This window comes from Panthera onca, chromosome A3 (assembly GCF_046562875.1).
Source record: "Panthera onca isolate mPanOnc1 chromosome A3, mPanOnc1 haplotype 2, whole genome shotgun sequence".
Classification (NCBI taxonomy): domain Eukaryota; kingdom Metazoa; phylum Chordata; class Mammalia; order Carnivora; family Felidae; genus Panthera; species Panthera onca.
The window spans coordinates 81,890,286-81,903,969 of record NC_138341.1 but is presented as its reverse complement, the minus strand read 5'-3'; the positions used below and the strand labels follow the sequence as shown (position 1 = coordinate 81,903,969).

Sequence of the window (13,684 nt, the reverse complement as noted above, 5' to 3'; positions counted from 1 at the left end):
CCCTGCATCAGGCTCAGTGCTGACAGCTCAGAGCCTGGAGCCTGCTTCAGATTCTGTGTCTCCCTCTCTCTCTGCCCCTCCCCCACTTACACCCTGTCTCTCTCTCAATCTCTCTCTATCTCTCTATCAAAAAAAATAGATATTAAAAAAATTGTTTTAAAAAAGAAAGAAAATCCCTTTCTGCATAGCCATTTTAAACACAAAGTGGATAAAGAACTAGACTATGTGTTCTCTTTTACAAAAAGTGTTCCTCTGAACCTTAGGGTTCCTTGGAGGCAGTTCAGGGGCTGCCTCTATCCCAAGGGAGGTCAAGGGAGTTAGTAATAGGGCTGCTGAGATTATTGCTGCTTCCCTGTCATCACACAGGTTCTGCTTTTCTATGCTTTATAAATTGGGAATATGAGTAACAGTTTATGAAGACAAGATTTCCATGGCTAAGAAAAGTTTACAAATCTCAAGCAAAGGTATACTTAGAACCAAGATTTCTATGATAATATGACACAGATATCTGTTAGATAGGTTTATGCTGAGTTCAAAACTAAGCAGCACATTAGGCATTTTTAAATGATGGCCATGACCTGAGTAGAAATGATGCAGGAGTGGGAATCAGGAAACCTAGGGTCTGTATTCAATACTACTAGAAGCTGCATTGTCATGGTGGTTAAAGCACCCAGACTGGTGAGTGAGACCAAATATTCACGAACTGGTTCATTATTATCAAATGTTTCACTCTCCTACTACATCTTCTACACAGATCTGAGGATTCCTGTCTATAAGTGTGACTGTGATCTATTAGGGTCTATTTGACAGCCTGTTTTTTACTAAATAACCTACCTCCGGTTTTTCACACAGCACATTATGGAGAGGTTGATGAGATGATCATTTTTAATTTCTCAGAGTCGATCCAAAAGAATGATTGAGAAAGTTAAAACAGGAGAATTATAAAATAGAGTTACAAACAATAATCTGGGCAACACTGCTTATATTGACAAATTTAAAGAATGTTTATGAAAAGTCTGTAATAATAGAGAAATGTATGTTGTAATGCTAATTGAAAATATCACTATAAGTTTGTATGAGATTATAATCATAGCTGCACAAAAGCTAAAAACTATTCCAAGGAAAAATTGGGAGGAAATACATCAAATTTTCGTACTTTTTGGCTGACAAAACTGTGACATTTTTTTTTCCTTTCAAGAAGTGATTCTACAAATTCCCTTTAGCAGCATATCTATTTTATGAATTAAAAAATACAAACTTAGGGGCACCTGGGTGGCTCAGTCAGTTGAGTATCCAACTCTTAGTTTTTGTTCAGGTGACAATCTCACGGCTGCATGGTTCGAGCCCCATGGTCAGGCTCTGTGCTGACAGTGTGTATCCTGCTAGAGACTTTTCCCTCTCTCTCTGCCCCTCCCCCACTTGCACTCTCTTGGTCTCTCTTCAAGATACATAAATAAACTTAAAAAAAAAAATACAAACTTAAATTTTAAAAGAAAATGAAATAAAGTAATTGTATTAGTTTCCAGGGCTTCCCTAACAAAATATCACAAACTGGATGGCTTAAAACAACAGAAATGTATTGTCTCACAATCTGAAGGCCGGAAGTCTGAAATCAAGGTATTGGTAGGCAACATTACCTCTGAAACCTGTAGGAGAGTCAGTCCTTCCCTGCACTCCTGGTAGTTTGCTGGCAATTTTTGGTGTTCGTTGGCTCACAGCTGCATAGGTCCAATCATGTGGCGTTCTCCTTGTCTGTGTCTTCACATGGCCAACTTCTCAAAAGGACTCCAGTCATATTGAATTAAGGGTCCACCCTATTCCAGGATGACAATATCTTAACTAATTATATCTTCAACCATCCTGCTTCCAAATAAGGACACAATCTGAGGTACTGGAGTTTAGGAATTCAACATATCTTTTTTGGGGAGAACATAATTCAACCTATAACAGTAATTTAATGATTTCGATGTTTCTTAGAGAAGTTGAAGACTATTATTCTTTCTTACCCTCATGTAGTGGTTTCCAGTTTAGCACATGGATGGTTTAGAAAAGCAGTGGTTTTGATAGTTTTTGCTGTGACTTCCTCACCGTCCCTCTTGCCATCCCTCTCCTTATCTAACATGTATTTATTAGGCATATACTGAGTTTGTAGCACTGTATTAAATCCATCAAAATTTTAAAAAATCAGGGGCGCCTGGGTGGCTCAGTTGGTTAAGTGGCCGACTTCGGCTCAGGTCATGATCTCGCAGTCCGTGAGTGCGAGCCCCGCGTCGGGCTCTGTGCTGACAGCTCAGAGCCTGGAGCCTGTTTCAGATTCTGTGTCTCCCTCTCTCTGACCCTCCCCCGTTCATGCTCTGTCTCTCTCTGTCTCAAAAATAAATAAACGTTAAAAAATAAATAAATAAATAAATAAATAAATTTTTAAAAAATCACACAAAACTTTCTTCTAACCATTAGCTACAAGTTACTTTCATTTTTCAAATAGACTGACTTTATAATGAATGACTTCAGTTTGTAAATCACCATAAAGAATTACCTTTAAGTTAGATCATAAAAACATTTCTTAGACCATTTTACAATTATATAACAGATGACTGGGGGAAAAGGCAGAAGAAAACTAAAGAAGAAATGGTCCAAATAGAAATTAATTTGCTTGTTGTAAAGCCAGAAGCAATACTTTTCAGCACTGAGTAATCTCCAGTTTGGCTGGGATATTTGTAAATTAGCTAAATGTTTTAAAATAGTGTCTTACTGGCTTTGAACTATTCTTTGTGACTTTTTCCCACTGCGTTGCTAGAAATAGCTTCTTGTTTTAAATTGAAATTTAAGCATGTTTATTTAATTTTTTGAAAGAACTCTGTCTTTTGCTAAGTTTGACAGAATTTCTTGATGTAATAATATAAATAAGGGAATATAGTGTGGCAATGGATAAAATGAGGATGACTTTCTTTATATTTTCTAAATATGATCATATTGCTTTTGGAAGCAAAACTATTTATTTCCCTTGTTACATCCATGCATTATTAACGAGTATTTATGAGATTCAGTGACATATTCAAATCAGCATGTGTATTCCATTGTGTAGTTATTCCCTTTTATTTTCAATTTCTTGTTAGGAATGCTTTGTGTCTAAAAAGCTAAGGAAATTAAATGCAAGACTCTGTCAATACAATGAAACTTTACTATGTACAAGTCAGGAAATTAGAATATGTTGTTCCTCCAGCAGCTGGTATTGCGCTACTCTGAACATTGTAAGTCAGGAAAGTTAAAGTGGGGCAGTTTTTGCTCTCAAGGATTTTATCTGGATACAAAAGAATATCGCTTCTCCCCACTGAGTGCACAGCTCTGAGGCCCCTGAATCCTCAACATTTTCTGCTCCCAACTCCCCTTCTCTACTCTGCAAGAAGGCAGCTACAAATCAGACTGATACACTACCTGTGATGATGTCACAGGGGTAGTGTGCAGAGGAATGTAGTAGCTCTCCCAGCACTGCTACTGGTAGTAGTAATAGCCCTACTTTATCGGGTGTTCACCGTGTGCCAGGACTTTATCTACATTATTTAATCCTCAATGACCCTGAGTAGCAGACACTTTTGCTATCCCCATGTCGTAGAAGGAAAACCAAGATGTAGAAACATTAAGTGATTTGGCCCTGATTGCACATTTAGAACGTAGCAAATCCAGGATTAAAAACTAGATTCACATGGACAACTTATGCTTTTGACCAGTAAGTTTTAGGTAACTTACACATTTTTACCAAGTTTTGGAAGACTTAATTCTCTAATGCAAAAGAAACTTAAAAAAATTACCTTCTCTGATTATAAATATAATATGTATTCATTGAAGAAAATACGGGGAAATATAAAATAAAATACTAAAATACAAAATTAACCAATAATCCTTACCAATAATCATTAACACTTAATATATTTACTTTGTTTTTCTAAGCAAACACATGTGTGCGTGTGCATGTGTGTGGGAGTGTGTGTTTAATATAATCAGAATTGTACAGTTAGGTGACCTCCTTTTCACTTCATATATTAGGAACATCTCAACATCATTAAATATTCTGTTACAATCTAATTTTTAATGGCTGCATTGACTGTAATATAATTTATTTAACCAATCATGTGGTGTTGGGTACTTTGGTTATTTCTAATCAGTCACTATTTTAAATAGCACACATGCTAGGATTTCCTCAAGATAAATCCCTGGGAGTGGAATTGCAAAATCAAAGACTATGAACATTTTTAAAGTTCTTGGTATATTTTGTCACTCTCTAAAAAGGCTCTGCCAAATTATGAGATGGGAAGGTTTCAAAGTGGGTATTTCAAGTTCTGATACAGGCTCTAGTACAGGAGGTATTGTGGGGAAATGTAGATCATCCATCACTTTTCAAGACATACCTTATGGGTAGCCATCTGATATCTCCCAGTGGGGTCCAAGGAGGACCCTCACTCTACAGAGAAGGGCTGGAACAGAGATGTACACTGCCTGTTCAAGGCTATGAGTTCAGTGGTCCCTAGAAAGCATGAAACTACTGCTTCTCAATAAATAAAGCAGTTGTAAAGATTGCAGGACATTTACTAGTTAACAAAGGGTTTTCCTGCTCAGTATTTCCTCTGATTTTTGTAACATCCTTGGAATGATACAGCTTTATGACTATTGGCATTTTTCAGAGAATGATGGTCATATTTAGGTGAGGGTACTGACTTATTCAGGGTCACACCACTTTATGCAGAGAAGCCTAGACCATGTCTAATTTGTCCTACTCTCCTACATCAGGCTGCCTCTCTCCAAGAGAAAATCCTTTATGTAAAAGATTCTGTCACGACAAGTGGAAGTAACTTGGTATTATATTAAGGAACCCTTGAACTTGCTCTACAAGTAATTATCTTTATTCTTCTACATTTGCTGGATTCCAGCCAATAGATGCTGCCCTAGACACAGATAGTTCTGAGCTTTTGGGCTAGCAATCTTGAGACACTAACAAGCCTGGTAAATGTGAGAAATGAGGGGAATGCACTTAGTTAACATGGGGTCTGAAAAAGGGCACTTTGGGTAATTACATGTCTGGTTACACATTCTTGACAACTATTTAGAGCTCTGAATGATGGTGCAAAAACAATGCCCAGTTTGTTGGTTTGAACAAGGGCAAACAGGCTCAACCCCAAGTGTGAATCTGTACACCATTTTGGAATGTCGAAACTGGAAAGCCAAGGATCATCATGTATGATGCACACTTAAATTCACTAAAAATGAAGAAAAACAAAACCTACTAAAAGAGAGTAGTCCCAGGTTTCCCAATATATTTCAGATGTATTTAATGTTACACACACACACACGCACACGTTTTTAACTTTACCAAATACTCACTTCTCTTACACAGTATTAAACTTGGGCAGGAACTGAAAGCATGAGACAATTTGTAAAAGAAGTTAAGTTGTAGAGGCACCTGGTTGGCTCAGTTGATAGAGTATGCCACTCTTGATCTTGGGGTTGTGAGTTCAAGCCCCACATTAGGTGTAGAGATTACTTAAAAATAAAATATTTTTTAAAAAAGTAAGTTCTAGCTGTAGATTTGCAGGGACTTGGTTATTATGTGGGTTTAGGTGCCTCTGTGAATCTAAAATAACTATGGTGGGCACCCAAGAGAGAACAGAGAATAACATGTTGAACCCTGAAACTGACTCTGATGGAGAAGATGAGTAAAAGTGTGGTTAACACAGGCTTTAATATTTTATGTTTTAATTTGCATGTTATAACATGTTCAGCATTAAAAATATCTTTTGCATGGTGTTCCTACATAGATAGCTCTAGAAAAAGCATGCAAAGATAGTAGTATTATAGCAAATCTGTTATCTTGACTTTTCTAATTCTAAACTGTGATGGGATTGTGCAACTTTTTTTCATTTTATATCATGTGACACTACAGTGGTATGCTCACTCATTCTAAACTTAATAATAGTAAGCAGTCCATAACTTGATCTGGCTGGTTGGGTTGTATACAAATGTAAAAATTCATCTTAGTGTACACTTTAAGATTAGTATGTGTTATATCTTAGTTTAAAACAAACACTGATGTGTTGGACAGGAATCAAAATGGTTAAGTAGAAAGAACCTCAAATTAAGGAGGATAGATCAGAGCTCTTTAGTCCAAGCTAATCAAAGCAATTAAGTGAAAATCAAGGGAGTTGTTAAAAACCCAAAAGTGGCAGGAAAGGTATGGAATCTGGACAAGACCATAAGATCCTTGCCACCAGTGTAAGGGAGATCCAATTATTAGGGGCAGTTGTCAGAAATAATTAACCTATTTCATGTACATACCCCAGTGAGTTGGCCCTGCTCTATAGATTGACCCCTTCAGTGTGGATGAATCCTCCCAACCACAGGTATGCAGTGGAGTTCTCTCCTTCCAAGGAAATTCCTAAGATGACAGATCACAATGCAGGGAGGAGGGCTTTTGGAAATTATTGTTGTCTTTGTGCTATTTCTGTAGAGATGTCAGAAGACATTGAAGTAAACACGAAATCCCTCCCTTGCACACTCACCCATCATACCCTCCACTTTTCCAAAGGTGCCCATTTACAAATACCCAACCAGCTACCCCCAGCAAATATTCAGGGGACTACGCTGACTTTTGCTCAAAATAGTAATAATAAGCATTATTACTGTCTTTTACTGTAGAGGACTAAGAAAGAAAATAAATGACTGTCAGCAGTTCACATTGCACACTTGGTCAAAGCTGCTGGAGTATTTCCATTTATATATTTATGAATAGACAAAGTGGCAATGGTTTGAAAATTATGCTTTCAAGAGCTTTGCCTCTGAAATATCTGAAATGCCACCATCACCTATTTACCCCTATCTTAGTTTAGGCTGCTATAACCAAATACCACAAACTGGGTACCTTATAAACCACAGAAATTTTTTAGAACTTTATTTTTCACAGTTCTGGAGGCTGGAAGTCAGATTAGAGCACCAGCATGGTCAGGTTCCGATGAGGACTTTGTCTAGGTTGCAGACCACTGATTTCTCATCGTATCCTCAAAGCAGAAAGAGTAGAGAGAGCAGAAGCAAGCTCTCTCATGTCTTTTTGTAAAGGCACTGATCCCATTCATGAAGGCTTCACCCTCATGCCCTAATTGCCTTCCAAAGGCCCCACCTCCTAATACCATCACATTGGGCATTAGTATTTCAACACATGAATTTTGGAGGGCACATTCAGCCCATAGCAAGCCCTTAGGATGAGAATTGCTTTCCTTTATTCATCATTTTAAAAGTACATATATTACTGATGAGGAAAATATATTAAATTCCTAACATTTTAATACAGACTAATGTCTTAGATGATTTTCTATCTAGGAGAAAATAGACTACTTGATAGGAGAAAATAGACTACTTGACAACTCTGCATATTCAAGTTAAGTGAAAGGTGGATTGAGGGAAGAGAGCAAGTGAAAACCAAAAGGGAGAGTGTACCAAAAAATTCAAAAAGTAGTTAACTGATTTGGCCAAGCATCATAGTCTCCAGTGCGTGTGGACTATAAGACTTATGATAAAGGTCCCTCACTCAAGCCTGTTGGAAGTGGCTACGAAGAAGCAATTTACCCACAAATGTATCTTTTTCCCTTTCCTTACTTTGTTTAAGGGACTAAAAATGTGTTTTTAAAATGAAGGACTGAATCGTTGGCTAAATGAAGAACTAAAGTTATATTTTATCCCTCCCTCCATTAAAGAAATAACTAAAATAGGAGCACCTGGGTGGCTCAGTCAGTTAAGCATCTGACTTTGGCTTAGGTCATGATCTCATGGTTCGTGAGTTCGAGCACCACATTAGGCTCTGTGCTGACAGCTAAGAGCCTGGGGCCTGCTTTGGATTCTGTGTCTACTACTCTCTCTGCCCTCTCCTGCTAGCACTCTGTCTCTATCTCTCTCAAAAATAAATAAACATTAAAAAAATTTAAAAAAAGAAATAACTAAGACAGAACAATAGCAACACAAAAACACAAGAAAGAAAAATTTCATACTCCAGAAATTTTAGGAATTCCTAGAAGACAAAGGGTGAATAGGACTGAGTTGATGGCAAAACAAGAAAAGGAAAATCCTGTTTAAAATTCAGGGCCACATAAGCAATTCTAAAATTTCTCAGCACTCAGCATAAATGAATACAAAGAACAAGCCTGGACTTTCAAACAGTTGTGAGGGTAGTAAGTTAAATAACTATATTTTGAGCAGTCTTTTCCCTTCCCCTTCTTTCACTGTACATCCAGTGGTGACAGCAATGTGTGTCCCTAGGTTAAAACCTCTATAACTGCATTCAAAAGAGAAACATTCATCATGTTGGGGTTAAAGAAGGAAACAGGTAGACTCTGAAGTGCTTCTAGATCTTCATAGGGACATTGGAGGACAGAAGAAAGAGGTGGAAAGAGTTGACTCCATATTTGCTTCCCAAGTACGAGAATCCTTCTCCTAAGTGGGAAATTTGGCATGGGGGACCACACAGGTAATGGGGCTAGGACTCAAGAGAACAAATGAGGGAGGGAGAAAGATCCAGAAGACAAGCTTCTTATGCCAACCTAATCCCAGATCCTGATCCTTCTTCACAATCAGAAGGAGGCAGACTATTCTAATCAAAACATTAAATGACAGATGAAGAGGGACTCTAAAATATGAATGCAAAAAGCCAAGATTAACCTAGTTATTTGTGGGGAAAAAAAACATTGAGAAAAGAAAGGCATTAGAATCACATTGAAGAAAAAAAAAAAAGACACAAACAAACCCCAAGTAAATAACCTTAACGTAGGAAAGGAAAAAGAAATACTTTATAAATTATATCCTCAGAGAAAATTTAAAGGTTTTCATGTCCTTAAGCTGATAAGAGTACATTTGTACATGTCAATTATCCCAATAAATGTAGGTGGGTTAAAATTTATTTAATAAAGGACAAAGACTCTAATTACATTGAAGAAAAAAAATACCATTTACTAGTAATGTGGTAGTTAACGGCACAGACTCTGGATTTGAATCTTGACTTTAATACCTTGTAATAATTTATGAACTAAATATTAAATAATTGGGCTAAGTAGAAGAGTGGATTCAGCTGAAAGTATAAGATCAACCAAGAAATTCTCCCTCAATGTAGTTCTAAAGGATAAAGTAATGACAATGGTCAATTATGAGATACAAAGTACAAGGCATGGAAGACAGAGAATTGCACATTTTTCCTGCAGGAGTTCTAAAGGTAACCGAGACAAAAGAAAGGAAGAAATATTCAGAAAAATAATTGAAGAAAATTTCCCAGAAGTGATGGAAAATATGAATTTTCAGATTTAAGAGTCCACTTTGTATTGAGCAAGAAAAAAAGGAAAAATAATCCAGAAAAGTCATCTTAAAATTTTAAAATTCCAAGAATAAGGAGAAATTCCTAAAACTTCTAGAAATAAAACAGGTTATCTATAAAGGAATGAAACTCAAATCAACATTAGAAACAATAGACATGGGGTACAGGGGGATATTGGCCAAAAATTAAAAACTAACTTCAAAATTCCAAATTAAAATTACTTCCAACTTTAAATTTTATGCCTAGCCAAGCTAATGTGCAAGTAGGAAGTCAAAATAAAGACATTTTAAGATTGAGAAAGTCTGTATTCCACAGGTCTTAGAAAGATAATATTGAAGAATGTACATTAGCAAAAGAAAAGTTTTTATAGATGCAGAAGATAAAAGATGCTGTATCAAACAGCTCAAAAATTTCAGTAGATTGTAACAGTAAACATTAATTTCCAGCTCACAGTTCATGATGGTCATAGCTTGGGTATGACTCTATTTCAGGCTGTAGGTGTGTTCCATGTTTTTTCTCATTCTAGTACCTACAATTAGGGAGCAGCCTTATCTGAGATGTGTCTGTATTCATGGCCGAGGGAAAAGGAGAGAGAGGCCACAAATATTCAATTGGCTAAAACCCAACATCAGAGATGGAAAAGAAAGTGAATTTTTACTGATAATATTATTTTTATAGTAATTTACTGCACATAGTAAGATTTCATACATGTTAAAGATGATGGGTTGAAATTCCCCTGTTAAAGGACAAAGGCACTAATGGATTTTAAAAATCTAGATCACTAGTATTACAGTGATTAGTACACTAGTACAGGCTATGGATTTCCATCTTGGGTACACTACTTAGTAGGTACATGTAAAGTGAACATAAGAATAGTGTATACCACTTATTTCATAGTATTGTCATGCGTATTAAATGAGATAAAGCATGTATAATATCTGTACCCCAATACATGTATAATATATTTAAAGTGCCTAAAAAGTAGTGTGCTCAATAAATATTAGCTCTTATTATTACTGTAAGAGACACCTGGGACAAAACAACAGATTTAAAGTTGGAAAATACAAGAACAGTACAAAAAACAAGATAGGGCAAGCAAATACTAGTGAAAATAAATGGGGAATATTGAGTTAAATATGATGGATTAAAGATGCTGCCACTTCCAACTAAAAACCCACTAAAGTTATAGTAAAGGGAACTTTTTATTTTTTTTTTTAATTTTCTTTAACGTTTATTTATTTTTGAGACAGAGAGAGACAGAGCATGAACGGGGGAGGGTCAGAGAGAGAGGGAGACACAGAATCGGAAGCAGGCTCCAGGCTCTGAGCAGTCAGCATAGAGCCCCATGCGGGGCTCGAACTCAGGGACCGCGAGATCATGACCTGAGCTGAAGTCAGACGCTCAACCGACTGAGCCACCCAGGCTCCCCTAAAGGGAACTTTTTAAATATATAGACATAGATCCATAAAGACAAAGTCATGAAGCAACATCTTGGGGAAAGGAAAGCAGTTAGACATCTAATTGGTAAATGATTAAAAAAACAAAAACAAAACAAAAAACAAAACAAAAAACTCATGCCTGTTCGGCAGTGGGGGAAGAACCCAGAAGTAGACAACTTTGTACCACAGACACAGAGTATCAGGAAGGCTCAAAAGTAGGAGTCACCAGCACCAGTCTGACTATGGAAGGTGGGGTATTGTAAGGGTAAAAATAGGATTATTGATTGAAGTTTATCTATAGTGTAGTTAGATCTCCAACTATACTTCCCACCTCTACATAATGCTAGAGCAAGAATGAACTAGAGTAAGCCTGGACTCAGGGCTTAGGTGAGGAATGAGGAACCACACTAAGTACAGTAAGCTTAAGGGAAATGCTACCATAAGGTAGTATAAAGTGAAAGCCCCTGGTCTCCTTCCTCCATTTGGCTCCAAGAATGCTCGTACTCTGTACTATTACACAGGCGTGACTAGTCAGGAATCTGATTAGTCTAAGAGAAAGACTTTCAGATATTGATGGTGGGGGTCCTCCAACTACACTGCCCAGACAGATCTCTTTAATAGCATACCCACTAGAAAACAAGCCACACCCACACATAGGGGCCTTGCAAGTAAACTGTTAATTGACTTGCTCTTGATTATGAAAGATCATCTAAGGATTACCAGATATTCCAAGAAAGCCTCCACATATAAGCAGAAAACAAATCAAAAATCAACAAGAGAAAAATGAAATTTGGGGGAGACAGAAATATTGGAGAAGTACAAGAAACTTAGGAAGCAAAACAAAGCAATGTTTCCAGAGAAGTAAAAGAAGATAATTGTATCTATGAAAACAAGAAACCAAGAGACTACAAACAAGGGAACATTCAAAAGTTGTCTTGGAAGTTAAAATAATAGCACATATGAAAAAATGAAAGAATAAGAAGATAAATTTGAAAAAGTCTCCGAGAAAGTAGAAGTAATGATGAGCCTGAGTAAGAAAAAGGATGAAAATGAACTAGAAATGATAGAGGATCAATGCATCAGTATAGCAGTTTCATTTTCCTGAGAAATTGGAGTTTCCAAAAGAAAATGAAGGAAAAGAAATTATCAAATTATCAACTCAAAAAAGATCCCCCTGAAATAAATGACATGAATTTCTAGATGGAAAGCATCAACTAATGCCCAGAACAGTGGATGAAAAGAGATTCATACCAAAGCAACTCTTAGTGAAATTTCAGAGTACTCAGTACAAAAGAAAGATCCTAAAAGATTTCAGGAAACAAAACAGGCCACAAAGGAGTGAGAATCACACTGGCATCACATATCTCAACAGCAAGTCTAGAAACTAGCAATGCTTTCAAAATCCTGAAGAAAAATGATTTTCAACCTAGAGTTCTACACATACCCCCCAAACTATCAATCAAATACAAGAGTAGAATAAAGACATTTTCTGACAGGTTACCCTTATGTCTCCTGTCCTAAGAAGCTTTGGATATGGTCCACAAAAATAAGGGAGTAAAAAAATTGATTAATTAATTAATTAATTTTTAAAAAGGAAAAGGAAGGGAAAGAGGAAAGGGAAACAAAAGGAGGGAATAATGAATTAAATTGGTAATAAAAACACGGGAGAATGATCAAGGGAATGCTCAGGGTGAAGATACAGAGAAGTCCAAGGAGGACAGCAATGCAGCAGGTCTTGAGATCAACCAATGGCACAAAAGGGCAGAGAGAAGACTGTGATGTGGATGGGAGATGTACACTCCTGGTGAAAAGTTAGGAATGAATTAGTGATAGGTACTTAACCAAGCAAAGAGGGAAATTTATTAACTCCAGGGAAAATAAAAAGTTATACTTAGAAGGATATATAATCACAATATACTAAATAACTTTCATAGGCATCATAATGAATATTGGATATTGATGTAACCAAAAATTATAACTGTTTTGGGAGGATGTGGTGAATGGAAATGGGAATGTGATGGAGTCACGTAAGGGAGCTAAATAGTAACATTCTACAACAGGAAACAGATAAAACCTAAAACTAAAAAACCAAGAGATAGCAGTGGGAAAAGTTATTACTTAGAAATGTGGAAGCAATTATCAGAAGAACAATGAAAGTAATAAGTAGTTGTCTCAACAGAGAGAAAATCAGAGTAGGAGGTGTGAGTCAAGGAGTTCATTTTACTATAAGTCTTCTAAAATTACTGTAAAACCCATTCACAAAAATAAACTCAAAATGGATAAAGGACCTGAATGTGAGACAGGAAACCATCAAAACCTTAGAGGAGAAAGCAGGAAAAGACCTCTCTGACCTCAGCCGTAGCAATCTCTTACTCGGCACATCCCCAAAGGCAAGGGAATTAAAAGCAAAAGTGAATTACTGGGACCTTATGAAGATAAAAAGCTTCTGCACAGCAAAGGAAACAACCAACAAAACTAAAAGGCAACCAACGGAATGGGAAAAGATATTTGCAAATGACACATCGGACAAAGGGCTAGTATCCAAAATCTATAAAGAGCTCATCAAACTCCACACCCGAAAAACAAATAACCCAGTGAAGAAATGGGCAGAAAACATGAATAGACACTTCTCTAAAGAAGACATCCGGATGGCCAACAGGCACATGAAAAGATGTTCAACGTCGCTCCTTATCAGGGAAATACAAATCAAAACCACACTCAGATACCACCTCACGCCAGTCAGAGTGGCCAAAATGAAGAAATCAGGAGACTATAGATGCTGGAGAGGATGTGGAGAAACAGGAACCCTCTTGCACTGTTGGTGGGAATGCAAATTGGTGCAGCCGCTCTGGAAAGCAGTGTGGAGGTTCCTCAGAAAATTAAAAATAGACCTACCCTATGA

General features: G+C 36.9%; 1 protein-coding gene across 8 annotated transcripts in view; it reads left to right on the top strand.

The window, feature by feature from the left end:
• The window catches only part of RFX8 (regulatory factor X8), a 261,067-nt gene that overhangs the window by 6,413 nt on the left and 240,970 nt on the right, over positions 1 to 13,684 (top strand). For 5 of the 8 annotated variants that reach the window (XM_078444363.2, XM_078444364.2, XM_060609306.3 and 2 more), the window contains exon 4: positions 9,870 to 9,989. The exons of the other annotated variants lie outside the window; for them this stretch is intronic. The gene's annotated coding sequence lies outside the window, so the exon portion shown is untranslated. The remainder of the gene's footprint in view (positions 1 to 9,869; positions 9,990 to 13,684) is intronic. 8 annotated transcript variants of the gene reach the window in all.